Source organism: Chenopodium album, chromosome 11, assembly GCF_948465745.1.
Source record: "Chenopodium album chromosome 11, dcCheAlbu1.1, whole genome shotgun sequence".
In the NCBI taxonomy this organism is placed as follows: domain Eukaryota; kingdom Viridiplantae; phylum Streptophyta; class Magnoliopsida; order Caryophyllales; family Amaranthaceae; genus Chenopodium; species Chenopodium album.
Genome location: NC_137844.1, coordinates 29113895 through 29141857, shown reverse-complemented (window position 1 = coordinate 29141857; position 27963 = coordinate 29113895). Strand labels below are relative to the sequence as shown.

Here is a 27963-nt window from a genome sequence, read left to right as displayed (position 1 = left end):
ACAATTTTAGCACATTTTCCCAATTGGCTTCAAATCTTCTTTTAGCAAGCATCTCTATAGTTCCTCGAAGGAACCGGAAAAACAATAGATTTGAGGTTTTCTCAACATCTTGACTTTGCATCCCCTCTCCTTAGGCTTTAACTCAATATGCCCTCCCTCGGTATGTGACTCAACCACTAGGTCAAAAGGGCTTTCCCAAAGGTTGTAACGTAAGGGCAAAAGGTTGAGGGTAGGCTTAAAATTTAGAATTTGGTGGTACACCTAAGTTGCGAAACAAAGATTAGCCAAATCTCAACAGTAAAACCAAGTAGTCACTAACAAAAACGAACTAACACCCCCATGCTTATTCAAAGCTATAACCACAATCATATATACAAAAAGCGTGAGACGCTTCCCCCCAATCTTGAACAAAGCATTGTCCTCAATGCTTAAAATCGGAAGAAGCATTTACATCAAAATGTTTTTTAACTTTTTCATTTTTTTTTTTTCAATTTTTGCCAAAGCCTGTTTAATTTGCTTTGCTTTTTCTCATTTTTTCAATTTTTCATTTTTCACTTTATTCATTGTCCTCGCCTCTTTTACCTATGGATGGCTTTTTCATTTATTCATTTTCCATTATTCACAAGATATACAAAACACAAGCTTGCTTACAAATAAGAACCAATATCCAAACTCATATACAACAATCTCCAAGAACATAATCATTTGCTTCACAAAAACCAAAAATGGAACAAAAAGAAACAAAAGGCTCAAAGTTCTAAATATGCGGCTTGAAAAGAAGGGAAAAGGCTCAAATGGTTAGCAAGTAGGCAAATCTTAACCGAAGAACATAAAGTAAAGAAGGGTATCCTAGAAAATAAAAATTACCACCCCGAAAAGATGTCTTTGTCCTCCCTAGATGGTTCGATCTCGTGTTTGAGAATTATGAGTCATGTTTTAAGATTAGGTCCGCAATACTCAAGGATCCATGCCGCTCATGCAAGTGATTGTAGAAGGCTTGAAAATTATGAAACCTCACAAGGATGTGGCAAAAACTCACTAAAAGCTTCAAATTCACCAAAGGGGAACGATTGCGAGTTTTCAAAAACAAAAGAATCCGGCTTCAAGGTCCCAATAGTTCTAAACTACTACCTTAGCATGTTCTATCCTAGAGTCAACCAAAGATACTCTCAAACCATGCAAACAATTGTTTTTAGGAAGAATGATAGCCAAAGTGCAAGTCCAAGTGGTACGAAGTCCAAAGCAAAAGGAAAATGATTAAGAAAGAAAAGCAATGCCTCAAAAACATGTTATTTTTATTTACAAAAAGTTTTTGTGAAATTTGTGTTTGCTGTTTTTTTTTCCAAGGAAAGAAAAGTGTAAAATCAAAACGTATGAAAGCAAAATAAAGAAATGTAGAGGAAAAGAGAAAAAGGAAACAAAAAGAAAAAGGAAAACCATAAGGAAATAGAAAAGGAGGAAAAAGAAATAAAATGAAAAATAGAAAAGCAAAGGAGAAATAGAAATGCATCGAGGAAGTAAGCCAACACATAAATCCTAATCGACAAACAAGTGAACATTCGGCTACAACGCCAATGTTCCCAAACACACTAAGGTGTTAAAAAGCAAACATCCTCGAATCGTTCAACTTCTCCTAATCTAAACCTAAACTAGGCATCCAAGAAAAGAATAAAAAGAAAAAGATTAGAAGGATCTCACCGGGCGTCGAAGCTATGCTACATCAAACAAAGTGAAAAAGCACCTCACTGAAGCACCAATATCCAAAGCATAAACAACGAAGCAAGGTGAGAAAGAAAATAGACTATATACAAAGAAAATTGTTAGTAACTTCAATACAAAAGAAAAGAAAGAAATAAAAGATAAGACGTATGCAAATAAGGAGAAAGAAATATATGAAAGCATTAGGAATAGGGTCAAGTAACGAATTCGGGAAACAGAATCATCAGATAGAAGCAGAGTCAGGAAACAAGACATCAAACAATCATCATCAGGAAGCATAATAAAAAAGAAGCAGAGATACACAGCAGACAGCAATCAGTGAAACAAACAGCAATATTAAGAACATGACAGAGAAGTGATCAAAAGTGCATCATCATCATCATCAGAGAAGTAAGAGATACATAGTGATCAAAACCAAAAGCAAAAGAGACCAAGAGTGAACTACAAAAGCGAGGAGGGAAACGGTGAAGCACACAAACAACATAAGTCACCCCCAAGCTCGAAATGAACTACCCCCCAAACTCTAAACCTAATAATATATAGGAAAAAGAGAACATCATATAAAGCACATAAGAAAGGGGGGATAGCCACGATAGTCTCACTCCGCACTATGGTGTGGGGTGGAGTGTGAACTCCCCTCACCGGTCTCTAAAACATTACACGAGCTAGCCATTTCACTCACCTCTATAAGAGCTTTTCCCTTTAACCTCCCCTCCTTCCTAGCACGATCTATCGCGAAGAAATGAGATCAATCATCCAAAATCGGCTCGCCCGATAATCCCCACCTTCCAAAAGTCTCGGGGTTTTAGAAAGGTATAGGGTTCGCGGGATCATAAGTATAATCACAACCATCAGGCCACTTATAGTCGTAAGTGGCTGGGGTGGTGCCAACAATAGCACTAGGATGGATATGAGGACCCTCCCAATAGGGGTTACAAGGTCTAGGTCCGATGAAAGGGTCAAAGGGTTCCCATTGAGGGATAGGTCCTTATTAGACCGGGAGGTATGGATAGTTCAAGTAAGGTTCAATCTCCCCCCTCCTCACATGGTAGTCATACAATTGATTAGCATGAAAATCATAGCCAAGAGAAGAATCCCGCCGCAAAGGCATGGAAAACAAGATATTAGTGATGGAATCTAACTTGGCATGAATAGTAGATAAATCAAATGTAGAAGAAGAAGTAGAAGGAGGGATAAGAGTACCTCCCTGTTCAGCCGGGGGTAAAGCTTGGAAGTCCGTCGAGAGAGCATCATTGGAGGCAATTCTTGTATGATTAGTCTTCTTCCGAAGAGAGAGGTCGATGTTGCATCTTGAAGGTCTCCAAGTCAATGAATTCGTCTTCGTCTTACGGTTTGTAGCCTCCTTGCTCGGAATCAAGAACCAATCCTTCATTCGTGATACCTTCACTCGGGATGCCTCTTGGTACGATCAATGAATTTTTTGTTTACAAGGGTATAAACATTGAGGAAATGAGAAGGTGTCCTCTCCCGAGGGTCGACTATTAGAGGGAGCTCGCATAACAAATCTTTATATGAGTCATTGAGTCAAAGTGCGAGGATAGAGATCATGCCTCCAATTTGGATGCTCCCCGAAAGCGGAACACCATCTCGGATGTCTAGATATCGGTTTATCAAATGTTGAGTAAAATCTACAAGCTCGATCACATGCGACTCTGGGTCGGCAATCCATAGCCAACAAAGTTCCTCACGGGATATAGCTCCCAAGGAGTCTTTAGAGCATAGGGGATAGGTGAGAATGTGATTAAAGTATCTCATAGCCGGATGAATGATCGATGCTGACTTGGAAGTTTGAGGCTCATATTTCCCTTCATCGGAGATACACCGCCACCACTTGAGTTCATCATACCCATGGTCACTAGCCATTTTACCATTGGCCAGATAGACAAGATGGTCTTTATCGACGGCCCAAGGAAACCGGAAGTAAGAACAATGTTGTGACTCCGACAACCGATGATCATTGTTGAAAAGTTGACAGGTCAAAGTTCTTGAAGAGTCACCACTTGTCTCTCGAACCACTTCTTAGGATGATAGAAACTCATACATCACCCTAGCATAGGTAGGAGCACTTAAATCCAAGAACTCTAAGAGACCGAGGTTCTTGGCGAGGTAGCGAACGTCATCATCAATTCTAAGTATCTTGGTAGTTGCTTGATCATAGAATCTTATTGACTTAAGCTTCCTTTTGGTAAGTTGCGTGAACCTATCCCAATGCATTTCTTTGGAGAATTCAATGCCATACGTTTCTACCACCGCGGGAGGTGGTGGAACAACGTGCCGAGCTTTGCTTGAACTTGATCTAGCACGCTTCTTATGACGAATATGGGCCATCTACAGTAAGAAAAGCAATTCATGAGCAATTCATTTACAATTATCAATGTTCAAAAAGATTAATAAGAAATTGCTCAAGAATCAAGCACAAATATAATTCAATTAAAAATGAAATAAGAAATGGTCACACATGAACTATACCATGAATATAGAAACATAAGCTTGAAGCAATTAGTCATGAAGTAAAGGCCAAATTGGACACAAGAGACCAAATCATTAATCATTATGAGCAAATTAATCCCAAAACATTGAATTATCAAAGTAATGAAACTATCATATAGAATACCCATGAGAGAGAAAATGACCAACAATGGTGATTCAAGGATTCAAGTAGGGTATACAAATTCATCATGAAAAAGCTTTAATTTAACATCCAATAACATCATTCAACACAAAATACAAGCTAAAAGAACCAACAATGGAGTTCTACCATGAAAGCAAAAACAAGGGTTTCAAGCTTCAAAAATAAGGAAGAAGATGGCTAGAGAATGAGAAATTATACCTCAATGAAGCTTTAAATCACTTGAAAATTTCACAAATGAAGAATATAGACCGAATAGAACACCCAAACTCAAGTTCCAAGCAACAAAACAAAACCTTCATAAATCGAATTTGAGCCCAAAATTTTGAATTACAAGCTCAAAATTTCTTAAATTTTTGTTGTTTTTGAAAAGATTTGATTATGTTTTTATGTAATTTGTGAAGAAATGAGATTAAAAATGTGTATTTGTGTGAATTTACAAAGGTTTGGAAGGGTTTGAAGAGAGAAGAGTGAATGGGGGATTAAGGGGAAATCGGGGAGGGAGAAAATTGGAGTGAAAAGGGGGGTTTGTGAGAAGAAAGGCATGAAAGAGGGGGTGGGGCTGCTACGGCTGGTGTGTGCACGCAGCTGGGTTGTGCGTGCGCACCAACTATAGTGAGGGGAAACTTTTTCTCGGAATTGCGCACCACAAGCCACGAACTCTGACCTACCTGGTGCGTGCGCGTAGCCTGGTGGTACGTGTGCACCAGGTAGGGTCTTGGGGGGGCTGAAATTTTCCTTGAAACGCACCAAACAAAGGCCAAGATCTGACCCCTTAATGCGCGCGCGCAGCCTGGGTGGTGCGTGTGCACCAGGAGGGTAATGGGGTGTTCAAAATTCTTCCAATTTTCATCAAAATGAGCCTAATTTTCTTACCCCCTTGGTGCGTGTGCGCCACCTATGATGCCTGCGCACCAAACAAAGACTAGGGAGAGAAATTTTCTCTATTGAACATACTCTCGTGCTTGCGCTCTCATTGGCATTAACAAGCGTCATGATCGAATGCTTAAAAAGCACACAAAAATAGTTCAAAAATCACTCCAAAATAGTTCAAAAGTCACTCGAACATGAGTAGAAATTCATGAAAATGCAAACGCGAGAGCATGTAACCCCATAAACTCATTCACCTAAGTTTAACCAAACCTTATGAAACCTTGAATTAACACTGAAAATGTTGGAAGTTATCATCGATCCAATCTCATGGTACCTAAAATCAAGAAAACAAAGAGAAATAAGAAAAATTCTCAAAAATAAAAGAAATATAGAGAATTGAAAAATTAAAAGAAAAGGGTTAGAAAACCAGGTTGCCTCCCAGGAATCGCTTGTTTAACGTCATAGCTCGACGTTCTCCACCTATTAAGGTTGTTGTTAGAGAAGCAATATGTGAATAAGGCCAACAAAAGCACCATTGAAATACTACTTGAGTCGATAGCCATTGACCTTAAATGGAGACGAAGAATCCATCATTGAAACCTCTATAACGCCACTAGGAAAGACATTTTTAACCAAGTAAGGACCGCTCCATCTTGACATGAGCTTTCCGGGAAACAACTTTATTTTTGAATTGTAGAGAAGAACTTTGTCACTAACACAAAACTCTTTCTTCTCAATAAGCTTGTCATGAGTTTCCTTGGAATGAGCTTTGTAAATACTAGCACAATCGTAATCATCGAGTCAAAGCTCCTCTAGCTCATGAAGATCTAACCACCTTTTCTCCCCCGCACTTGTCATGTCAAAGTTTATCTTCTTGATTGCCCACAAAGAACGGTGTTCGAGCTCTACCAGGAGATGGCATGATTTTCCATAGACTAGGCGGTATGGATTGGTATCTATAGGTGTCTTGAAAGCCATTCTATAGGCCCAAAGAGCATCATCCAACTTTTCCGACCAATCCTTCCTATTTCTTGCAACCGTCTTTTCAAGTATTAACTTGATTTGACGATTGGAAACTTCGACTTGGCCGCTTGTTTAGGATGATACGGAAGGCCAAATTGTTGATGAAATCCATGCTTTTGCAACATCTTTTAAAAGGCTTTGTGAATAAAATGAGAACCATTATCGCTAATGACCTTGGAAAAATGACCTTCTTGAACAACTTCATTACCGCCTTCTGGTCATTAGTTGGGGATGCAATGGCCTCAACACATTTAGAATCGTAATCCACCGCCACAAGGATATATTGATTTCCAAAGGACGAGGGAAACGATCCCATACAATCAATTCCCCACACATCAAACACTTCCAACTCAAGTATGGGTTGTTGAGGCATCTCATTTCGCTTGGAGATATTCCCAACTCGTTAACGGTCGCATGTCTTAACATAACCCCATGAATCCGTGAAGAGATGTGGCCATGATCACGGGTTAAATAGGTCGTTATGCTACCACCTTAACCAAATTAATCATTTATAATACCTAAACCTACACTAAACTAGTTAGTGGCAAGTAAAGGGTCGAACCACTAGGGAAGCACGCTTATTCAACATCAAATATCACTAATGCAAGAGTGAAAAGAGGATTGTTTTTGTTGGTTTTGTTGAGTAGAACACTAAAACTAAAAGTAAGCAAGAAAATGAAGATTAAAATCAATAGAAAATGACGCTAGGGATACGGGGGTGTCCAATATGATTAGAAAGAGGAGAATAATGGTGATTATCATGAAACATATGCCAAAGAACACAAGGTTCTACCTAAACAATTCATTCTCATGCAATAGTCTAGGCAAATCAATGAAAGAGGTCTACACTTATAAGGATCATTCTTATGCATCCTATTAGTTACAATCAAATCAAGAGAATAATGAAGCACAATCCATAAAAACTCCACTTTAATAACTCATTCTCATGCAATCATTAAAATAGAGGTGATCCTAATCTAGTTCAAATCACTTTCATGCATTTAAACTAGAAAACATCAAATAGAGTGCAACAATAATCCCAAGCTAATAAAAATCATGACTTTCATCAATATATGGCATAAGTTCAATCCAACCATCATCATTCATCCAATATCAAATCATATTTTCCACCCCCTTCCCCTAGCTAAAAGTTTAGCATAGAGAAGGGAGATTAAACATAATATCAAAACTAGCAATAAACTCAAGAAACTCAAAACAAAACATGATTGAAATCAATGAAATCAATAATAACTAGATAAACTAATAAGATTGACAAAAATAAGTAACAATAAAACAAGTAAATAATATTAAAGGAAAGGAGAAGAGATTACTAAAGAAGGGATTAATGAAAGATTAAAACTTGGATCCTTGATTAATTGAAGAAAGATTAAAACTTGAGCAAAGTTGAATACAATAAAGGAAGCTTGAATAACAATCTATTTTTCTCTCTCTAGATTAGGCTAATGTTCTATGGAATTAGTACTAAGTTCATCCAAAAAAATCCCATCAAAACGTTCTAAGATGTGACTTATATAGTCCGTACAGAGCCAGCTAAAAAAGGAGAGGTCCGACCGAACAAAAGGGAAAGTTCGGCCGGACTACAGGGTAGGTTCGGCCGAACCATGGGTAGGTTCGGTCGAACCTCCCTGATCCTGGTCTGGTCAAACTTTTGTGGTTCGACCACTCCTGCAAAATTGCCAAATTGCATCTTGTCCCTGCCTCGACGTTCGGCCGAACCACTGAGCAGGTTCGGCCACACCTTCAGGAGGTTCGGCCGAACCTCTTCTGAATCATGCTTCCTTCAGCTTCCCTTGAGCTTAGATTCCTCCTCTTGAAAATCCCGATGGTTCCTACAAAGCATAAGCATGGAAATCACAATAAAAACAAAGCGAGAAGACTAAGAAAAGGGAAGATAGAGGAGAAAAGAAAGGAGGAAGCAAAACTAAGTAAAAATGCTTAGAAAAAGGGCCAAACAAGTGCAAATGAGGGGAGAATCCTTAGAGAAAAAGGATAAAAGAGTGGCATAAATTTCACTCATCAGGCCACCATAAACTGCTTTGAAGAATCTTAGTGGCGGTTTTAGAAACACCCATATGGCCACCACTCGGATCCGAGTGGCACATCTTCAAAACACTAGGCACCTCTTCATTTGGAACACAGCGCCTACGTAAGCCATCGACTCCTCGCTTGTACAAAATGGGATCATCCCACACATAGTGTCTTGCCTCTTTCTTGAGCTTCTTTTGTTGATTCTTAGAAAAGGAAGGTGAAAACTCCCCACATGCGACAAAGTTCACTAAGTCGGCAAACCATGGGAGCTCCTTTACCTCAATAGCATATAAGAAGTCATAAAGAATCCTATCCGCAATTGGAGAACCATCATCATGAATTTGAGAATCCTCTAGGCCAGAGAGATGGTCCGCCACAACATTTTCCGCTCCTCTCTTATCCCTAATCTCAATGTCAAAGGTTTGAAGTTCAAGTACCCACCGGATCGACCTAGGCTTGGACTCTTTCTTGGAAAAAAGATACTTGAGAGCCGCATGATCCGTGAAGACAATCGTCTTGGAACCTAACAAATAACAACGGCACTTCACGAAAGCATGAACAATAGCTAAAAAATCCTTTTCCATTGTGGTGTAGTTCCTTTGAGCACCATTTAGAGTCTTGGACATATAATAGATTACATGTACCTTCTTTTCCACTCTTTGACCAAAGACACCTCCAATTGCCGAATCACTCGTATCGCACATCAACTCAAAAGGTAAATCCCATCTTGGGGCTTGATCAATAGGAGTAGAGATTAGAGCCTTCTTAAATTTATTGAATGCCTCCAAACACTTATCATCAAATACAAACTTGGCATCCTTTTGAAGAAGATCATTGAGGGGCTTTTCAATGAGCGAGAAATCCTTGATGAACCTTCTATAAAACCCGGCATGTCCTAAGAAAGATCTCACTCCTTTCACATTGACCGGAGGTGGAAGCTTCTCAATAACCTCAATTTTTTCTTTGTCCACCTCTATCCCCTTGTAAGAAATCTTATGGCCAAGGACTATGCCTTCCTCCACCATGAAGTGACACCTCTCCCAATTCAAAACCAAGTTCGCCTTCTCACACCTTGCTAAACATTTCTCAAGGTTTTCAAGACATGCCTCATATAAAACACCTCCTATGGAGAAATCATCCATCAACACTTCCATCTCCTCCTCCAATATATCTCCAAATATACTCATCATGCATCTCATAAATGTTGCGGGAGCATTACAAAGGCCAAACGGCATTCTCCTATAGGCAAATGTTCCATAAGGACAAGTGAAGGTTGTTTTCCCTTGGTCATCCGGGTGGATAGGGATTTGGAAAAATCCCGAATAACCATCAAGAAAACAATAGAACTTGTGCCTCATGAGTCTCTCAAGCATTTGATCAATGAAAGGAAGGGGGAAGTGATCTTTCTTGGTGGACGTGTTTAGACGTCTATAGTCTATACACATCCTCCATCCCGTGACCGTCCCGTCGGAATGAGTTCACCTTTCTCATTCTCGACGACGGTCATGCCTCCCTTCTTGGGGACAACATGAACGGGGGAGACCCACTTAGAACTCGAGATGGGGAATATGATTCCCGCATCCAAACACTACAAGAAAAATATTTATTTGCTGCTATTTATTTGCTGCATTTATTGTAATTCGCTGCAAAATAATTGACAAATTTTCCTTTTAACAACTTCTTTTAACTAGAACTATTAATTTGCAGGGGTTAAACTTGTAAAATCGCAGCAAATCAATCATCTCCCCTTTACATCTAAACTCATTCCTTAGACCCTTACCCAAAAAATTCAATTCTCTAACATTTCTTTCAACCTCACTGTCCTCTTTCATCAGATCTATTACTCGCTCTCACCGGCGTTTTGTTACCCTCACTAGCGTTTTGCTTACCCTCACAGCGCTGCTTTGAGGATCTCACTCACCATCATCCCCACCACCGATGCTTCACTTTTTCTCCACCACCATCGTCATTTTTCACCGTCGCGTTGGTCACCCTCATGGAGTCATGGCCTTATGTCACTTCATCCTTCAAATCCTTCATTTATAAAGCCCTTCTCTAAGGTTCTGGTCCAAGTAACCTCTTTTTCTCTCGCTTGCTAACGATTCAGTTAGATTTGCTTATGTTTGAAATTCTAAGGTTAATTAATAATTCTAACTAAAGCTATTTGATTAATAATTGATTGTTCATTATCATTAATAGTAGATCTGGTGCCATTCTTGATCTTAGTGTTGCTAATTGATTTATAATTTTCTTATGTTTGAAGTTTTATTTGATTATTAAGCTTTATTTGTGCTATTCTTGATCTTAGTGTTGTTAATTATGTTGTTTGTCCTGAATTTTTGCTAAATATATGTATTATGATTAATGATTATAGAGAATTTATAGTTAAGAATTTTGTTGGGTTGTATCTCATATTTTGTGCAAGATTATATTGAATCGGAATATCATAGAGGACTAGCTTGTCACCTCTTTTGTTATGGTTTCTTATTTCAGGCAAGCTTTTGTGCTATTGTTGGACCTAATCCCTTGATGAAACTGTTTGGTATTGAGATTTCATTGTACCTCAATTGATGAAGATAGTAGGTATTAATCTTCTTGTTTTTTCTATGTTATACAATTATAAGTTTATAACATAATTTATGATTTTTTTTAATACTTTAGTTTGTGAATGGTATTGGTGCTGGTGTGTTTTCTAATTATGCTACATGTTTAATAGTATTCTGAATTTTTTTTGTCTGTATGGTACTTGGTAACTATAGGAACTTGAGAATTAAATTTTTTGGAGCTCTTCTACTAGTGTCAGCTTGAAATTTTGAATGTCATGAGGATTTGAAATTTTATGCTAAGCTCTTTGCACTCTTATTACTAGGCTAATATGCAAATATTTATCATTGTTTTTCTCTGTAGAAAAGGACTTGTTGTCCCTTTGCTCAAATTGTATTAATTTCCCTCGATGTAAGTATCTTTTACCAGAGATGCATTCTTTAATTGATGTTTTCTTTAGATGTATTTGCTTAAGTAGTATTGATTGACTTTTGTTTTAAATTGTTTGCTTTCATTCATGAATGAGCACTACAATCTGATCTATAGATCGGAATGTATGCCTATTTTTCTAAATCAAGTTTCTACACTTGTTTATTTTCCTATTTTTGGTGAAAATAATCCATCTATTTATATGGACACCAATTTTGAATAATTAAGTGCGGGAAGTATAAAGTTGGAGGATTTATATGTGTCTCCCATTTTAAATGAAGACAAGTTTATATCTATTTTCTTATTCCGAAAAATAGTCATTCCTCTCCAACCAAAGTAGGCATAGGAGACCAAAGAGGCTGACTTCTAGTGTGTTCTCACCTTATTCCTTTTAAAGCAAAGTGCTAAATCCATAAGTTCCTTCAACTGGGATTTCCTGGTAGATGAACCCACCTTAGGTAATCCATGCCACTAATTGACATTGCATAAATATATAGAAGGGTTACGATAGATTTCTATATAACCTCTATTTGTAATCAACTTTTTAACTATTTTTTTGAGGTGATATATTTCATTTTCACTATTTGTAATCAACTTCTTAACTATTTTTTGATTATCTTATCCTTGACAAGATATCTGCTGGGACAATTGTACAACTTAGGGAACAATAACTAGCATACAACGCCATGACGGGGTCTAACTTTTAACACTTGTATTCCTTACGAAACTTGTAAACATTCATAATGCCATGCTAGCTACTACTCGTGCTACTTTTGCTAGTGCTTATGTTGTTGTTACTGCCTATGGGACGCTGTTCTTGTTGCTGCTTGCTCAACACCACTTCTGTTGCCGCCTCTTATTCTTTGGACATGCGATCTCCAAGTTTGTAATTTGGTTTGTTGATGATATATGTTACTACCTTGTTGAGCTTGTGCGGCTTGTGTACATGCAATATGTTGATTTGCTTCCAATTGTACTCCCTTTTTTTTTTAAAAGTGTTATTTTACAGAATTTTATTAATGGAAACATTTAAGATTATATATTTATAAGTGTTTGTGTAGCATATTCTAGTGCAATTTCTCTACAAATGCAAGTTATTTGTGATTGGATAGAAGCAATTTAGACTAAAAATAAGTAGCAATATTAAGTTATTATTTAATTATAAAAAAATGTAAATTAGCAGCGGTTAAATGGGCATAACTGCAGCAAATCAATTGATTGATTTGCTACGGTTGTAACTGCCGCAAATTAATAGATTGATTTGCTGCCCTGGCGTTTGCTACCACTCCAAAAACGCAGCAAATAAATACTTTTTAACCGTTGCAAATCAATATTTTTCTACTAGTGAAATGTTTTGTGATCTCCTTCTTCACTACCTCTTCCATTTGGGGATGTAGCTTTCGTTGTCTCTCAATAGAAGGTAGAGCACCCTCCTCAAGGGTTATGTGATGTGTACATAAAGCGGGGCTTAGACCTTTGAGGTCATCAATGGTATAACCCAAAGCACCTTGGTGCTTTCTCAAAACATCACACAACTCTTGAGCTTGGCGCTCACTCAAAGAAGAGCTAACAATTACGGGATAGGTGGAGTTGGGTCCCAAGAATTCATACCTAAGGTGTGATGGAAAATGGTTTGAGCTTAACCATTGGAACACCTTACCTTCCTTTGATGTAGCCACTTGCAACGCTTCTTGGCTAGAAATGCTCATACACATTTGCTCTTCAACATCCTCAAGGCTTCCATTGAGCACATCTTCATACAAAACCATCTCCTTTCTAGGAGCACCTATCTTTTCCTTATTCAACAAAACATTCTCAAGAGCATCGTTAGAGGTGAGCAATTGCTCATGCATGGAAGACACAACATGATCAAGAGAATCAATCAACATGCAATTTTCTAAAGAACCTGGATACTTCATACTATCATTCAAGTCAAATTCTATCACCTCATCCCCTACTTTGAGTGAAATTTTAGCACGTTTCACATCTATCATAGGACCCGAAGTAGCAAGGAATGGTCTTCCTAGAATGATACGAATGTTAGCATCTTCGTCCATCTCAAGCACCATAAAATCCACCGGAATAACAAATTTCCCAACCCTCAAAGGGACATCCTCTACCTTACCCTTAGGAAACTTCATTGACCTATCGGCCAATTGCAAAGTGATGTTAGTAGGTAAGAGTTCCCCTAGCTGAAGTCTTTGGTATACCGAGTATGACATAAGGCCAACACTAGCTCCTAGGTCACACAAGGAATTCTCGATTTGCATTTTGTAAATGGCATAAGGGATGGAAAAGTTTTCGGGATCTTTTAGCTTGGGTGGCATCTTGTTCATTATGATTGCACTACAATTCTTGGTCAAGTTCACCGTCTCTACACCATCACAAGTCCTCCTACTGCTCAAAATGTCTTTGAGGAATTTTTCATAGTTGAGCATTTGGGTGACAACTTCGGTAAATGGTAGAGAAAGGTGAAGTTGCTTGAGCATGTCAATAAATCTTCCAAATTATTCATCTAACCTGTGTCTCATGAATTTTTGTGGATAAGGAAGCTTGGGTTTCACAATTTTTTTCTCCACTCTCACCTCACCAGGTTTCTCAATCTAAACCTCACTCAAAGATGCACCATCTCTCTTATCTTCTACCAAAACTTCTTTTGTGGCCTCCTTTGTCTTACTCTTCTGGCAAACTCTCCTCAAGAACCTTACCACTCCTTGTAACAAAAGCATTGACCGGTCTCTTGGGATGTAGGCCTTGGGAAGGTAAAGAAGAACGACTAGCATGGTCTTTTAAAGCATTAACAAGTTGAGAAATTTGGTTTTCAAGCATCTTATTATGAGTCATCATTTCATTAAATTTCTTGTCACTTACAGTAATGTAAGTGTTCAACAACTTTGTTTGGTTTTCAATGATTTCTACCAAATTGGTCCTGTGAGAAGAAGAAGAGGATTGAACATAGGAATTATCATTTTGGTTCTTTGGAGCAAATCCGGGTGGGGGACCCCTTTGAGAGTTATTTTGAAAATTTCCCCTATTTTTATTGTTCCAATTACCTCTACCTTGATTATGGTTAACATAACCTTGGTTATGATTACCATAATTTTTGTTTTGATTTTGGCTACTATAACCTTGGTTATTATAGTTACCTCGAGAATTTTGGTTCCCATGGTTCCTATTACCACCACCTTGGTTGTAGTTGTCAAAATTTCCGTGGTTTTTATAATTCCTATTCCATTGACCTCTTTGATTCTCAAACCTAGAATCATTATTGTTTGACACACAGTTCACATGCTCATTCACATTTCCATCTTGATCATCACAAACATCCATACATGCATGAGGGCAATTAGAAACATCATGATCATACGATCCAAAATCATCATAAAACAAGCATCCACTAAGCATGTTATTAGAAGAGGGAGGGGGTTGAGAATTAGAGGACATACCTCTCCCCTTAGATTGGGAGGGAAGACTTGAAACTTGGTAGGTAGCACTTTCCAACTTCGCCTTGATAGCGAACATCTCCTTCCCCAAGTTTGTCATTTGTGAGGATAGATTGTTGATTGCATTCGATGATCAAACGAGTACACTGAAGAACTACTCTTGCTAGTTGACTCACTTTCTCCATCTTGCCAATCTCTATAATACCTCACTACGTCCTCAATTATGTCTACCACTTCCTCTTCCGTTTTATTCATGATAGGACCTCCGGCTCCACCACCTAAACATGATTTTCCTTGAGGACTAAGGCCTCCATAGAAAATTTGAATAATTTGGTAAGTAAGAATTCCATGGTGAGGACATTCTCTTTGATACTCTTTGTATCTCTCCCATGCTTCATAGAGACTCTCACTAGGCTTTTGCTTGAAACCTTGAAACAAAGCTCTAGCCTCCACCGTTTTCTTTGATGGATAAAAACGGGACAGAAATTCCTTGGTCACTTCGTCCCATATCCTTGGAAAATTCGGCTTGACCTCCTTGTCTAGCCATTCCAAGGCACGCCCTATGAGGGAAAGGGAAAAAGCTTGAGGCGGGTGAATACTTGGGAAATTCCATTCACCTCGATAGTATTACAATATTTTTCGAACTCCTTGAGATGATTCGGTGTGCTTTCATGCTTGGCCCCACTAAATTGTCGCCTCTCTATCAAAGTGATCATTACCGGTCTTATTTTAAAGTCATTCGCCGTGTTGTACGTGGAGCAATTCCACTCTCAAATCTATACGCACCGGGAATCCCTAATTCTTTCAACGCCACCCTTGGATTTTCTCCCATTCTTGCTTGTTCCTCTTGTTGTGGTTCTTCTTCACTTGAAGTGCTAGGACTCAAAGATCATCTAGCAACCCTTAACCTTGCAATAGTTCTCTCAATTTCCGGATCAAATGGCACTAGTGAACGACCACGTCCTCTATTCATACAATCTAAAAAGTAATGATTAGTAGCACGGCTACAAGTGTAGCCTAAAAGAAAAATCTTTTTGTATTTTCAATTAAAGATGAAATAAACTCAACAACTGTAACAAAGCACCAATATCATTCCCCGGCAACGGCGCCACTTTTTACATAGGGAAAATGTAGGTCGTTTTCTACCCTTTCGTAGAGCCAAACAAAATTTATAAACACTCGAAAAACCTAATACGAGTATATGGTAAGTCAAGGGTCAAACCCAAAGGAATGAGTAGGTGCAAGCTATAGCCTAGGTCAAGCTACTTCGAAGATTGTAGAAAAATATGGTTGGTGACTAAGGTATCGAGAAAGATAGAAAAATCGAAAAATTCAATATACTAAACACTAGGGATATAGGTTCCACATGCAAGCTCAATAATTATGCTAATTGATGGGTCACTGAATCAATTCCAACATTACAAAGGACAAACAATAATTGCAACCAAAGGAATCCAAAAGCTATCTCGTATAAGCCAAGCTAGGGTTCACTATGAATGGCTAACTAGGAAAATCACAATCAAATTCAATCAATTAAAGCAATTCTCAAATCATGGGTTCATGTCAATGAAAATTTCAATGCAATCTAGATTAATCTCATAGGTCGATCACTCGTAGTCTAATTAATCACATGCACAACTTTGTCAACCAATTTAATTGCAACAATTCAATCAATCAAGGATCATCTACTAGCAAAAATAATCAATCAAGCATGCTACCCCTTCTCCCTAGCAACTAATTTACTCACTAATCATGGAAAAATTGAAAAACAAAACAAGTTCAATCACATACATATTCATTTCAAGTTCAATCAAGAAGAAATTCAATCATTCAACAATTTCTAAATCAAAGATTAAATTTCAAATCAAACATTCAAGAATTAAAGAAAATTGCAATAAAAGTAAATTCAAAGGAAAGAAATCTCACAAACTTTCATTGAATTGGAGAAGAAATCCAAGATCAAATTGAAATCAAAGATCAAATTCAAGTACAATCAAGTAATCCTAAGCTTCTTTCTCTACTTTCTCTCTCTTCTAATTCTGGAAAATAAATGTCAAGTACAAAATAAGTCGTCCCCCCCGAAAAAAGGAAAAGTCTAAAGCTATAAATAGAAAAACGAGCGAAGAGGAACGGGGTGCCTGGTGCGTGTGCACCACCCAGCCATGCAGGCGCACAACTAGGTCTGCGCGCATGCACCACCTATGCCGCGCTCGCGCACCCCTGCTTGGGTTTCGTGGCCTTGCCTCGCTCGTTTGCTCGATCGATTTCCGCGCTCTTGAGCATCCCTATCATTAGTGCACTCGAGGTGATGCTCGTGAGAAGGGAAGCCCCTTTAGCTTCCAAGCATTTGAACACTTCGAGCCAAAGCATTGCTTCTAAGGTTCTCGTACTTGCGGAGCTAGCTTGAATTGCATGTTTGGATTCCCGAACTTAGCTCCATAACCTTCTTGAATGCACTCGAGCTTTCTCCTTAATAATTGAACTTCGGGAAACTCAACACCTACAAAACAAGTCAAAGAAACGGAGAAGCGAGAAAAGATAACCGAAAAGTGAATAAAATAGAAAGAAAACCATCAAAAGCACACATTTCTCTAAACTTACACACAAACACGCAAAACAAGCATTATTATGCAAAAACACAACATATAAGACTAAAAACGAGCATAAAAATACAAATAAAACCTAGCCTAAGAGTGCCATAAATGACACTCATCAGTTGCATTTTTACAGGACGGATCTGTTAAGGCGCCAGTTCAACTAGCTGTGGACTAGAGGCCCCCCAAGCGGCCTTTTTCTGGAAAGAGGATGACGCCCAAAAAGCAAAGGAAGACGATTACTCACAAACCTTCTGCAAGCAAATCTGAATTTCACCCCTCAACCAGCGGTTAGTCGCCAACGGCTATGGCCGTGCTGAAGTAGGCGGAGGAATCCAAGTCCTCATAGGACAGGCCTCCTACTGCTGCTGCCGACTCTCCAGGCGGTCTTTCCAGCAGATCGAAAGATAAGAGTGTTCAGGATTTAGTTGTGACTCCAAGTACCACAGCCTTTGACCCTTTTTTCTTTACCCTTACAGAGTTAAGACTTAAAGCCAGTCGCCAACCAGCTTTGAAGCCAGCCGGTCTATTGGCCAAATGTTGCATGTGCAGATTCTCCTTAGATGCCGGATGTGCGGCAAATAGCGAAGGACATCCTCAAGGCCGTCTCCGATGAATAGCGTGACTCAATTAAAGGAGTCAGCTCCCTCAACTTCGACGCCATTCAGGCAAATGTAGCCGAGGTAACTTTCTTTGTAAGTTAGATTAGTTTTAATGTTTTGACTTAGCCAATTGCGTATTAACCGCCTCTTCTTTTGATCGGATGTAGGCCATGTTGAGAGTGAATGGTCTTAAAAAACCATTCAACGACAAGTAGAAAGAGGTAAGAGTTGCTAACCAAAGGGCCGCTTCTAATCTTGATAAAGCTGATAAAGCGATGTATGATGTAAATAAGATCGAGTTACTGACTCAGGATATATTGTATTCGCAAGCGGCTGCAAATTTACAAGTCAAGAAAGATTTGGAGGTGGGCCAAAAGAGGGTGACTGAGCTGAAGGTGGAGCTGTAGACGGCCAGGATTGAGCATGGAAAGCTACAAGATGTTGGCAAGGACATAGACAGTCTGAAGTGAGAACTTGTAGAAGAAGCTTTCCAACTGGGAAAAGCAACTCATGTCCAAGTGGGCTACCCGAGCTGAAGAGCAGAAGCGGTTGCTCATAAACGAGAATGAGGCTTACTGCGTCACTCGGATGAAGATGGCGTGGAAGTCTCTCTTCCCCAATGACGATTACTCCGTATGGGAGAATCGTTATGAGTAGGCCAACGAAGAAGATGTGGTGGATGAGAATGATGTTGAGTCCTCTCCCAAGGCTGATTAATTTTAAGTCTTTTTGCGGCCGGATGGCCATTTCAAATACATTTCCGGCCTACGTACCGAGTATCTTTGTCGTTACCAACTTAGGCATCGGGTTAATCCAACAATTTCTTTGTTTTCCCCGGTTGTATTCCGGGTAACAATTCGAATTTTTTTTTTTTTTGCTGGCCAAGGGGTCAGCCTTTTCATTTAAGAATCATCCGGCCATTAGGTCGGTTTCCTTTAAAGATTATGTTCAGAAGTTATGCTTTTTTCAATGATTGCATCTTATTTGGTACAGGCGGTATACAGGGTGTTTTTTCCTTGGACGGCTGTATGCTTGTGTAATACCCCATATTTTCATATGTATTTTCTAATTAATTAATTAGGAATTATTTTATAAAAAGGGTATTTTAGTAAATTTATTATTTCGAGCCAAAATGATATTTGAATTTGGGAGCCAAAAGAAATTTGAAAACTAATCATTTTTTTGGATAAGATTTATTATCCATTTATCTTATTTTAAAAACCGGATTATTTACATATTTCATATATTTTAATTAAAGTAAAATAATATTTTATTAATTATTTTAGATGGCTGAAAATTCCCAAGATTTAGCTAGGGCTTTCGGATTTTCCATGTATGGAAAAACTGATTTTTCTTGGTTATTTATTGGTCAATAATTGGTATTTAATTAATTAATTATTTATACAATTATTTTATTCCTTAAAATCGAGCAAAATCTTCCTAAATAATCCTAGAGAAATTCGAAAATATGAGCTATGAGAAGCTCAAGATTTTCGGCCCCCTCTAATTATTTTAGGGGAATTTATTTTGGTAAAATTGTAATTTTAATTATCTCCCAAAATCTCTTATTTTCCTTAATTCTATTTCTCCATCTTTTTAATATCTAATCATCATATTTTCTTTCCATTAATTCTTCTTAATTATTCCCCAATTAATTCCAATTTCCTTATTATTTTTCATGACATACATACCCTACTTTTCATAATTCTTCCTTAATTCTTTTACTCACTTCTCCAAGTAATCCCTTAAACCCTACTTGTCATAATTCTTCCTACATTCTCTTGCTATAATTCTTACATGAGCTAGCCTATAAATACCACTCCATACCTCTCACATTCTTCACACCAATTCTCTTCTTTTCTTCTCCTCTTTTTACACAAATCATCCCGTTTATCTTTAAAGCCAATTTTCGGGCACTTCTGGTCAGTTTTTAGGGTATTGACGTTTCACAGAAGATTGTTCCTCTCGAAAATCCTTGAGGTTAGACTCAAAAATCACCCAATTCGGAGTTATATCGAAGTAGTTACAGCCTCTGCCAGTTCTGCCTATTCTTTCCAACGCAAATCCAATTCTTCTCTTTTCCTTGGTTCCTTATCTTTTCTTCCTCTCTTCTCTTATTCAATTATTATTATTGTTATTGTTATTATTATTATTATTATTATTATTATTATTATTATTATTATAGGGGATTTATAAATATTATTATGAGTATTTTTAATTATATAAAATCAGATTTTTAATGATGTTTATGAAAATTAATTTAAAAGGTTCATGTACATATAGTTGGGAGGTTTTCAGTTTATTATTGTGATTATTTGTTAACCTTATATTAATTAATGTTATATTTACTTGTAGGGTGTGTTCGATCAAGAATCTTGAGGTTCCGTTTGTGTGTTTTGATAAGCGAGGATCAAGGTACGTTAGGTGGTTAGATACCCTGAAAAAAACATTGATTTGAATGACCATGTTTGAATAATTTCTTGTGATGATTGCATTAAATTGAATTGAATTATGATTATAAAATAAAAGTATGTTTACATAAATTGGTTTTAATAAATAAATTGGAGTATTGATTTTATATCATGTTTTAAATGAATTAATTATTATTCATGTTTAAAAGGGTTTGATTTTGAAAGCATGTTGATTTAAATAAAAAGGGAGTTTGAATTATTATTATAAAAAGTTGGAATTATTGGATTTAAATAGGATTTATTGAATTATTATTATTAATGCTTTACAAGCATGTTGGTAATCCCACTATGCGGATTTGGTTTATTGATAAGGCCTTAGACTTTGTATGATCGGGTCTTTCTTCAAGAATAGCCTTGTAACATAAGGAGACTAGCTTGAGGGGTGTGCACACTTGGGTGAGGAATTGGATTAAAAGGAATTGGTTTTAAAGAGGAATTGGTTTATTTAATTGACTATTGATATTGATTATTGAAATTGGTTTTGGAATTTTGAGTTGGAATTATTGGTCAAATCATTGGAGTGGATGGAATTGATTTCAAAATCATGTTTGCTAATAAATTGAGTTTAAATATCTTGCACTTATCGTACTTAGCATATTTTGCTAATCTGTATTTCTTATTTTGTTTTGGTTTGCCCTATTTACCTTAACGGTAAGCAGTGTTGACTAATTTCAGGTGGAGTCAATAAATTGAGCATATGGAGTCTCGGGAATGGTTCACCTAGATTAGGATATGTTGGTTCTTGTATTTATTTTTGAGTACTCATGACAATGGTTACTATTTTAGTCTATTATTAAATAAAGAAGAGTTTTGAAGTTTTCCGCTGCAAAGTATTGGTTTATTTAGTAAGTTTGAGTAGCCTTATATAATCACGCGGCGGTAATACGCCTAAGTCTATCTCTATGTTATAGTTATACGTATTATACTAGTATTTCTGTAGAGGGAGATTTGGGGGTGTTACAAAGTGATATCAGTTTTAACGGTCCTAAAAAGATGAAAATTGGAGTAATAATAAAAATGGTGGTTAGACTTAAGAAGGGCATATAGGATAGATAGAGTTTCACATTTGTGTGAGAGTCAAAAGCTTTATTTTTATTTAAAACTATTTTCCTATTTGTGGAAAGATGAATGAGGAAAGGATGCTCGAGTTCTCTACCGAGGCCTATAATGGATACGACTCTTTGTCTAGGAAAGGCTCTCCTCAACGTCGTACGTAACTTTCCTGGGAGACGCGGGCTCAACCGTCCTATAATCATGATTCAAGTACATATTTATTATTTTCGATAATAAAAAGAATTGAAATTATTTGAAACTTGAGTATGCGATTATGAGTGTTTTAAAGTTGGTGTTAAAACACCTTAGAGCTTGGTCAAGAGGTCCGAAATTTTTGAGTTATTACCCATGGTTGGGTGATCTTGTGTTATGCTTGATTGATTGAGTTATGAATTGCTTATTGCAAATGGATATCCCCAAGAACTCCCCATAGTCGGCCACCTATACCAAACAAGGCACCAATGAGGCGCTGCCATATGGCATCCTCACTTGGGCACCAAACCAGCCCGAGGTTGGGCTGCTGGCCTTGGCCTGGCAGCGTGGCGCGCAGCTGCTGCCTCGGCCCAGCAAGCCACGCACACAAGTGCTGGCTGCTGTGTCCCTGCCAGCACACGCAGCTAGAAGCTGCCCCTCACCTTCTCCGCAACACGGCTAGCACCACAACACGCCATAACTGCTATTGGTACGTGCGTGCCTTGCTAGCTTGCTGGTGCGCTAAAGCAGCTGCGGCTATGGGCGTGCCATGCTAACCTTGGTGCGCTAGCACGCACCAGCCAGCCTAGGCTCGGCTTGGTGCGCTTGTTAGCCACCTTGGCTATACCCAATTCCCCTAGGCTTCGGTTTGCTCGGGACATTTCGATGCTTGGGGTATTTCGGTAAATTTTTGATTAATTAGTGATTTTACCGTCTCGTCCTTTATTATTTCGACTCAACTTCCGACGCTCGGTTTCGACGCTCCAAGCTCAAATTTCCGACATCTAAATATTAATTACTCGAGCGACTCATTAATTCCTTCCGAATTAATTCGTCGTGTCGGTTCGTTAGTTGCTTGGGTGTGAGCCGAAGGGTTCAGTCAAGATTGAGCTGTAATATTAATTACACCGATCGGAAGCGGCCTCCTCCTAGACATTCCGATAACTTGACCTCACTGAATAATTAACTTGCTAATAATTCCGAACCCTCTATCGGAATAATACACTTGTTCGAAGGACACCATTCCTATCACACAGGGTCGTCATGTGGCATGCGGACTTTGCCCCGGTCCTTTTTAGTGATGACGACCTTTGGGAATGTGCTGGTGGACGCCTGACTATCCTCAACACAATTAACATCCATTTGACTCAAATGGTCCTTGGTGCCCCGGATGGTATGTCCCCCTTCTAGCTAATCCGCTTGCTATGGTGTAGATCAGCTCTTTACTAGTGTCTGAACTACTAGTTTGTCTTCAGGGTGACCTTGGACTTGAGGACGTATGACTTCAACTCCCCTTGATCAGGTAGACGGTTCAACAACCGCTTGAGGTTGTAGTAGTCATTGGTGCCATGGCCAATGTCCTCATAGAACTGACAGTATTTATTTTTGTTCCGATTCTTGGTGGAACCTTTCTTTCTCTTCTGGGACGGTTGATCAGAATCTTCAACCACCTGAACTTCTTTCCTTTTTTTGCTCCGATCAGCCTTGGGAGCCGGCTAAATAGACCGGCACTCCTTCTGTTTGTCAGACTTCTTGGAGTCTGAATGATTGCTGGCCGTGCAGAGGTCGGTTGCTTGTATGAAGCTTTCCGCCTCTATGAACGCCTCCTGAAGGGTGAAAACCCTCTTTCTAACAAGGTCAAACTTAAAAGTTGACCCGTCCTTCAGACCCTTAAATAGGTCTGTATAGGGAACTTCGTCAAACGGTCCTTGAATTTGGATTCTCACCAGATTGAACCACCTGACGTAGGTGAGGAGTCCTTCTCTCTCCCCTTGCTGAATAGTGCTCATGTCAAGACTTGTTTTCTTGGCAGGGATGCTCATCGAGAAGTTTGAAGCAAACAAGAAGGCAAGCCTTTTGAAGCTATCAATACATCCGGCTGGCATTTTTCCAAATCATTGTTGGGCTATGCCCTTCAATGTTGCCGGAAAACATCTACACCACGTGGCATCCTCCAACCCCTGCATGTGCATGAGGTTTGTATAGGCCATGAGGTGATCTTCAAGGTTGGTGGTACCATCATAGGCACCAACCAACACATTCTTAACCTTGGCCGGCTGTGCCTCCTCGGTTATCTCCTTGGTGAACGCAGAAGTTTGCTCACCAAGTTTAAGCAGACGGAGCTTCCAGTCCAAGGGTTGGACATTATATGCCGCCTGTCCACCGAAGAGGGCCGACTGTATGGAAGGAGGGGTGTATTACCCATATGGCATCTGAGGCACATATGGGGCTGACCCGATCAGCTGAGGGCCAGTATGGACGGACTTTCCACCTGCATGGCTCTTATGGAAGGATTGAGAATTCCTTGCAGATGTATTTTTGAAGCTGTCTGGAAAGCTTGATGTAGAGGCTGACTCAGACAATTGTTGGCTCCGGTTGTGCTCGATAATGTGTCGAGCATCGGAGAAGGTTTTCTTGCTGCCATTCGGCTGGACAGCTCGGGTAACCTTCCTTTTTCCCTTCTAGGGCAGAAGGATCTTTGACCAGTCAATGGAAGTGGTGGCCGCCTTCTCCTTTGGCTATGGAGTAGGCTGCCTATCTCTGACTGACTTTCTCCTCTTAGCTTAAGGAGCCCTTTTGGCCGACTGACCCTTGCTAGAGCCAGCCGTCCTCTTATTGATCAGGTTCTTGATTTCACCCTTGAAACTTGTCATGAATATCATGAGGTCGTCCCGGGTGACCAGAGCCTAAACCCTTGTCGTCTGGGTTTCACTAGGCGGTGGTCCAGTAGACTTACTACGACCAACTTCAATGGTCGTGGGTTCAATCCCCACAGACGGCGCCAAATATTTTGGGTGTTTTTGACCCTTGGGAGAGTTACAGCTCAAAGATTGGTCCAACGCACTTTGTACCTGTAAAACACGGAGACTCAGTTTGGTAGGAGCTCCGCCTCCGACGGTCAAGTTAGTGTTGGTCGAAGGAAAGGTGCGGAAAAGGTGAAAGTGAGATCTTCTCGAATTCCGAGATCGGGTGTTTTTTCTGATGTCAGAGAATGTAAGGTTGTTGCAATAAATGTGTCTACCCCATAAATGGGGGAAATCTCCCTATTTATAGTGTCATTGGAAAAAGTGTCGTTTCTTAGGTCATTTTGACCTAAGTTTGGTGGGTTGCGCTGTATTACGACTTTCTTGGGATTTGGGCCAGTAGGGCAGCCTTTTCTCCCTTTTGTTTGGAGGGACTCGTGTCATTAGGCGATTGATTCATTTGGATCTCTCATGGGCTGACACGTGTTAGATTCTAATAGGGCCACGCGTCTTGGGTAATTTTAACGAAAATAGCTCCTCTCTCGGTATGAGCTCGGAGCCGCCCTTGATTCATCATATGCTCGGGGGGACCAGCTGGGACAACAGGAATGTCTAAAGAGTGCTGGATAGCCACCCTCTCGCCTAGGTACCATATTATGTCGTAGGTACCCTTGAAGTAACGCCTCTGAGCAGTATATATTAAGAGGTTAGGTCAAAACCATCCAATCTTGCCCATCGACGATAGAAGGCCTCGGGATACTGCGACAAAAGGGATAAGTCAAAGATTCGTGACAGAATCAAACATACATAAGGTAAAGAAATAGACATTACCTCAAGAATCACATCCCTGAAAGAAGCAGTGGCGTCAAAGCCTGGATAGCGACCTCCCAAACAGGTAGCAATAGGGAGCCCTCTAGGCTGAGGCCTTGCCGACGCCAAGGAAGGGAAGTACTCGTAAAACCATACCTATAATAAAAGAAAAGGTATAAGACTAGATGCTAGTTAATAAAAAAGAAAAACTCGCTAAACAAGAGGATACACCTCTATAATCTTCCATAAGCTAGAGAGTAATCTCCGCCTCACAGGTCTGCTGACGACACGCCAGTCGTAGCCCCAAAAGAAAATCAGCGTAAGAAAAACTAGCCCAATGATAATTCCCGATCAGTTGGAGATCGCGAATGGCAGTAAGATAATACAGCAGCACACGGCTTCCCTTGATAGGAGAAAAGGTCTTTGACATGAGAATTAGAACAAAGATGTGCACCCGCTGCTCCGGGGTAGTTTCATTATCTCGAAAAGCCTACGCCAGCAGCGATCGATGAGTAGACTTCATGCTAGTGTGCATTGCCTATGCCTTAGCTCTGTGGTTCTCACTGACTGGAAGAGCAGTGGACTAGAACTTTAGCCCGATAATAATAGAGAAGTCTAGAGGGGTGACAATCATCTCACGCCATGAAAAATGAAAAGTGTTAGTGGTGTCCCAGTAGAACTCCACTAAACCTCGAACAATCTGTCGACTGTATTGCCAAGGATGGACAGCCAACGAAACTCGAAGAAGAGGAGTCAAGCCGCAAGACTCCTAAAGAGCTCTCATCTCCGCGTTCCCAACTATGTAGCGGTCGAAGAGGTTCCTGATGTCATCGTTGCCTGAGCTGTGGAAACGAAAATGCTTGTCAGCGATTCCCAGCTGAACACGCTGAGAAATGTGATAGATAAGCTAGAAAAACAGGGTGTGTCCATCCCACTCAGGGAGCAATCCACTACGGCTAGTAGAAGCACCCTTAACATCACCAACGGGCTCGCCCTCTCTGTGAGTCGAACGAGAGTGTGACCCTGAACCTGGACGTCAAGCCATATTATTTATTATTAACATGGAAATAGTAAATTGAAGGTTCTATAGTATCTAAAGTTCGCCAAAGCTGCATGATACTATGTTCGTAAAAAAACAGAGTACGAAGTATGAAAATAGAGCATGATTTGGATTTGCACAATAACAAAATTTTTTAGCAACAAAAAAATTTCATACAAATCTAAGACAATTACTGTAACAAATTAAGCACAAATAACAAGCAAATTCATAAAGAACAAGCCACATTGTACTCACGAACTTAGAATGTTTAAAAATGGAAAATCATTCGTTTCTTCACCAAATTAAGAAAAACAAGTTTAAAATTATTATCAAAGCAATATACAAACATGTACAAGCAATTTCATGGTAAGAAATTCAACAAAGAACGCAAATTAAGCAAGTGTACTTTCGGATTCTCCGAAAATCCGCGAATAACATGCACGAAATTCTTCCAACCTCTTAGGGTAGTGTTTTTGCTTGGCTTTAGCTTGTCTTAGGTTTCTTTATAGTTGTTTTGTTCAAATAGTTCGTGCATTCATGTCTCGATGTATTTTAGTTGAAATCACGTATGTGCTTGAATGCTTACCTTTAATGTGTGTTTGCACCGTTGTCACTACCATATTGCTTCCCTTGGTGCTGGTGCTTAGGTATTTGAAGTCAAGGATTGCAAAGAAGAAGCCAAGGAAGCACGAGAGAAGAATCGAAGAAAGCAAGGTGCGAGAGCGCGCACCATGTGCGCGGGCGCGCAACCAGACTGTGCGGGGGCGCATCAATGTGAGAACCCGTGCAGAAGAAGACAAATTGCAGAATTAAGGCAGAGAGTTTTGAAAGGGGTGTGCTCGACCTGTGTGCGGGCGCGCGGCTACACTGCGTAGGCCCATAACCCGGCAGCACGAGGACACAGCGTAGTAGCAAGCTGCACAACCCACATTGGTGCAGGCTGCCTTGTGCGGGAGCGCAGGACTGTGTGCAGGCACGCATCGGGCCCTGTTCCCCTTTTATTTCCAGCGTTATAAGTACTCGGGGCTTATTTTGTACGGGGAATCAATTAGATAGTTTTAGATCTCTTTCATTAGTTTTAGTAGAGCTTCTCTCTCTAGGTTTAGCTTAGGATTAGAGTAGTTTAGAGAGAGGAAGAGAGGGTTCCACCATTGTTGAGCTTGGACCTTGAGGAGGAAGATAAATCATCTTGTTTGTAGACTTTCACCTTCAATCAATGAGAATTTCTAACTTTGTCTGTTCTATTTTATTTTCTTTCTTTTGATTAATGGTTAAGTTGTTAGTATTGCTTGTTAATCATGTTAATGCTTGGTTATTTGTTATCTAATCTTGTTATTTTGTATGATTAGTGAGTAATTTCCTCATTAAGGGGATGGTTGTGGTGTAGTTAAATCTTGAGGATGATTTAGGGTTTGGAGTTGATTTGTTTGTGATTAAAGTCTTTATGCTTGATGTTCTTCAATCTACTTGCAAAATGCATGTTGTTAGTTGATTGGAGGTGAATTATTGCTTGATGATGCGATAGCGGATGTAGCAAGATTCATTTGTATCGATTGTTATTTGATTGCACCTCCTAATATATGGTTCTAATGTGAAAACATAGAGGCTATGTTAGGAGAAGCCAATTGACCCCGTAAGGTGGCTAGATTGGATCCCTTACATTAATATTCGAGCATGTTTAGTTCATGATTGAATGCTATACTTAAACCGTTTCCCTTAATGTTTTAT

At 39.3% G+C, this 27963-nt stretch overlaps 1 long non-coding RNA gene and 1 other non-coding gene across 3 annotated transcripts; both read left to right on the top strand.

The window, feature by feature from the left end:
* The first annotated feature begins 10047 nt into the window (after positions 1–10047).
* Positions 10048–12350, top strand: LOC145568778 (uncharacterized). 2 transcript variants are annotated; one of them, XR_014095949.1, is made up of 4 exons: positions 10048–10374; positions 10808–10897; positions 11222–11269; positions 11920–12350. It is a non-coding gene; the product is annotated as an uncharacterized LOC145568778 (long non-coding RNA). The 2 variants fall into 2 exon arrangements; XR_014095948.1 differs by lacking the exon at positions 11222–11269.
* Positions 12351–15073: 2723 nt separating this feature from the next.
* Positions 15074–15179, top strand: LOC145569538 (small nucleolar RNA R71). The gene has a single exon (XR_014096134.1). It is a non-coding gene; the product is annotated as a small nucleolar RNA R71 (small nucleolar RNA).
* The last annotated feature ends 12784 nt before the right edge of the window (positions 15180–27963 follow it).